The sequence below is a fragment of the Emys orbicularis genome, chromosome 14 (genome assembly GCF_028017835.1).
Source record: "Emys orbicularis isolate rEmyOrb1 chromosome 14, rEmyOrb1.hap1, whole genome shotgun sequence".
NCBI classification, from domain to species: Eukaryota; Metazoa; Chordata; order Testudines; family Emydidae; genus Emys; species Emys orbicularis.
The window spans coordinates 37,904,623-37,909,052 of NC_088696.1; positions in this window are offsets into that span (position 1 = coordinate 37,904,623).

The window sequence follows — 4,430 nt, forward strand, 5'->3', positions numbered from 1 at the left end:
GCGGCCGCCACCACTACCCCACCACTGACCGTGGACTCTGAGGATGGGATATTGTCCAGGGCCGGTTCCTCGGACATGGTAGCGGACGGGGAAGATGAGGAAGGAGATGAGGAGGACAAGGCAGTCGACAGCGCTTACCAAGCTGATTTCCCTGACAGCCAGGAGCTCTTCATCACCCTTACAGAGATCCCCTACCAACCCTCCCCAGCATGTAACCTGGACACAGATTCAGGGGAAGGATCAAGCAGTAAGTGTTTTAAACATCTAAACATTTATTTTTAACAAAACTGGAATATTAAGAATAAGAACAATATGTGATTCATGATTTCTTCCCCCTGGGCGCTTAAGTATTCAGTTCCAACTATTTAAAAAAAATCTAACAGTGTCCGGTTGTGCATGATTCTGTTGCCCAAGCCGCTCCACTCTTTAGTCCCTGCCAGTGCAGCTAAATTAAAATGCGGTCTATATGACCGGGGATTGAGTTGAAATCCTCCAGGGACATCTCGAGGAAGCTCTCCTGGAGGTAATGGGAAAGCCTGTTCATCAGGTTCCTGGGGAGAGCGGCCTTATTGGGTCCTCCGAAGTAGGAGACGTTCCCGCGCCAGGAGATCCTCAAGTACTCCGGGATCATTGCCTTGCACAGCATGGCGGCATAGGGCCCTGGTCTTTGCAGGCTTTCCCGAAGAATCCTTTCCTTATCGCTGTCCGAGATCCTCATTATTGTTATGTCGCTCATGATGACCTGCTTTGAATTAGGTAGGGGACTGTTAGTATTGGGACTGCTTGCAAGTTCCTTTACAGAACTGTAACCGCTGGTTTACAGCCACGCGGTGGAGGCGGGAGAGGGGCAGCATACAGGGATCTTTCCCTGGGATATCCGCGAGGGGGTGGGACAGGGCCAGAGTTCATGCTTGGCCGATGGCTAGCAGCAGAGACTGGCATTGCTTTCAATGTGAATGGAGGCCAGTGGTACTACTAAAGTTTTAAGCAGCCACAAGTCTACGGCTTACCATGTCTGCCTGCTACAGAAATTCCGGTGTCCTGCCCCGCTTCCCAGATCGGCAGTGCAAGACCCCAGGCACTGAAGGCGAGGTCCGAAAATTCGACCTTGTCCTGAGTGCGCATGTGATAGGTGCGGTGCATGGTCTTGTTCACAGAGAAAGACTATGTTCTTTGTTCACAACTACATTTATGTTTCGGAGGAATTCACTACCTTTTTCTCATTCCCACAGCCACATCTGCGACTGTCTCCCAACCCAGCCTGGCATCACACTCCCAGAGGCTAGCGCACATTAGGCGGAGGAAGAAGAAGACGAGAGAGGACATGTTCTCAGAACTAATGGGCTGCTCCCGAGCCCAGGCAGCACAGCAGAACCATTGGAGGGAGAATTTGTCCCAAATGCACCGGACACACATGGACCGTGAGGAGAGGTGGCGACAGGAAGACCAGCAGGCGACTCAAACGCTGCTTGGACTTCTGAGGGAGCAAACGGACACGCTCCGGCGCCTTGTTGATGTTCTGCAGGAATGGAGGCAGGAGGACAGAGCCCCGCTGCAGTCTATCAGTAACCGCACTCCCCCGCCACCAAGTCCCATACCCCCCTCGCCCAAAGTCCAAAGAAGGAGGGGCGGCAGAGTCCGTGAAAACTCTCACTCGACCCCTGCAGACTGCTCAAGCACCAGAAGGCTGTCATTCCCCAAAATTTGAAAAGTCCTTTCCTGCCCGCCTCACCCAAGCCCCTGTCCGAGTTTCACCCCCCAGTTTCATGTGTGGTTGTTAATAAAAAATACGTTTCTGTTCATTACTGTTTCAATCATGTTCTTTTGTGGGAAAGTCTGTCTGAAGGGGGGGGGAAGGGGCTTGGTAATTGGACAGGACAGTCACCTTTTGCAGGGTACAGAGGCGGGGGCAGGTCCAGCAGCAGGGCACATACACAGTGCAGTGACTAGTTACCCTGGTCAGTCTGGGAGGTGGTTTTCATGTTCTGTGCGGGGGTGGGGGGGGGTTGCTCTGTGACTTTGTGGCGGGGGAGGGCAGTTGCAGATCTTATGCAGCGGTCCTTGTCCTGGATCACAGAGCCACGCAGCAGGGGATCTGTAACCCTCCTCCCACTGCCATAAAGTCACATAGCCCCCACATACACGCAGTCCCGCTCAGGAGGGCTGGCAGGCTCCGTTGAAACAACCAGTCCGCCCTTGCGAATCCTGTCATTCCTGGACTTTAGAAGGATCATTTGCATCAGTACACTACACCCGCTCTCCACCACAGTCTGCGTCCCAGGTTTAAAACATTCCCGCGAAAACAGTAATAAAGACAACGGTGTTCATTAACAAAATAAAACTGATTTTATTTTTTGGGAAGGGGGTGGAGGGGGTCTGTAACTGGAGAGGATAGTCAACATTAACTGGGTAAAGAAACGGGGGCAGGTTCAGCTTCTCTGTACAGAAACTTAAAAGTCACTGGTTACCCTGCTCACTGTGGAACCAGGCTTTCAAAGCCTCCCGGATGCACAGCGCGTCCCGCTGGGCTCTTCTAATCGCCCGGCTGTCTGGCTGGGCGTAATCAGATGCCAGGCTATTTGCCTCAACCTCCCACCCCGCCATAAAGGTCTCCCCCTTGCTCTCACAGAGATTGTGGTGCACACAGCAAGCTGCTATAACAATGGGGATATTGGTTTCGCTGAGATCACAGCGAGTCAGTAAGCTTCTCCATCTCCCCTTGAGACGGCCAAAAGCACACTCCACCACCATTCTGCACTTGCTCAGCCGGTAGTTGAACAGTTCTTTTTCAGTGTCCAGGGCACCAGTATAGGGCTTCATGAGCCAGGGCATTAGCGGGTAGGCTGGGTACCCAAGGATCACTGTAGGCATCTCCACATCCCCAAGACTTATTTTGTGGTCCGGGAAGTAAATACCTTCCTGCAGCCGTCTAAACAGACCAGAGTTCCTGAACACGCGAGCGTCATGAACCTTGCCCGGCCATCCGACGTTGATGTTTGTAAAACGTCCCCGATGGTCCACCAGTGCTTGCAGCACCATTGAAAAGTAGCCCTTTCGGTTAATGTACTGGCTGGCCTGGTGCTCCGGTCCCAGGATAGGGATGTGAGTTCCATCTATAGCCCCACCGCAGTTTGGGAATCCCATCGCGGCGAAGCCATCTATGATGACCTCCACGTTTCCCGGGGTCACTACCTTTGAGAGCAGTACCTTAACGATTGCGTTGGCTACTTGCATCACAACAACCCCCACGGTAGATTTGCCCACGCCAAAGTGGTTCGCGACAGACCGGTAGCTGTCTGGTGTTGCAAGCTTCCAGAGGGCTATGGCCACTCGCTTCTGGACAGTCAGGGCTGCTCGCATCCGGGTGTCACTGCGCTTCAGGGCAGGGGACAGCAACTCAAAGTTCAAGGAAAGTCCCCTTCCGCATGCGAAAGTTTCGCAGCCACTGGGATTCGTCCCAGACCTGCAGCACTATACGGTCCCACCAGTCCGTGCTTGTTTCCCGTGCCCAGAATCGCCGTTCCACAACATCCACATGACCCATTGTCACCGTGATGTCCTCGGCGCTGGGTCCCGTGCTTTCTGACAGGCCTGTGCTACTCTCAGACTTCAGGCCCTCACCGCGGTGCCGTAGCCTCCTCGCCTGGTTTATCTGCATCTGCCTCTGGGAAAGGTGGATGATAACCTGCGAGGCGTTGACAATGGCCACAACTGCAGCGATGGTCGCAGCGGGATCCATGCTCGCAGTGCTGTGGCGTCTGCGCTGGCACCGACCGGAAAATTGCGCGAACTGATTTCCCGCCGGCGCTTTCAGGGAGGGAGGGAGGGCGGTAGTGACGGACGGATGACTACAAGTACCCAAAAGCACCCTCAACCCTTTTTTTTTAACCCAGAAGGCATTGGCGGCTCGACCCAGAATTCCAATGGGCAGCGGGGACTGCAGGAACTGTGGGATAGCTGCCCACAGTGCACCGCTTCCAATGTCGACGCTTTCCCCGTTAGTGTGGACTCACAAAGTCGAATTACTGTCCTTAGTGTGGACACACACGTTCGACTTTGCAATATCGATTCCACATATTCGATTTAAGTGAAATCGAAATACCCTCGTAGTGTAGACGTACCCTTGGTCTGACTTGTTCTCAGCCCACGGCTGTGAGAAGTGGGTGATGTCCCTTACTAGGTAGGCCCCCACGACCAGCTCCTCCACCATAAAACTTCCTCCCCTAGGGCCAGCTCCTCCACTGCCATACAGCAGCCCAGCTCCATTAACTTCAATGGAGTCACTGCCCCTTGTGCACCAGCAGAGGACCCAACCTCTAGCATTTCCTTTTTTAAAACCGTCTGTTGGTTTAATCTCTACATCTGCATGAGAGCACTTCCTTCCCTGCTGCACAACACTGTCTCCGGGACTTTACGCTGCTCTCAGACAT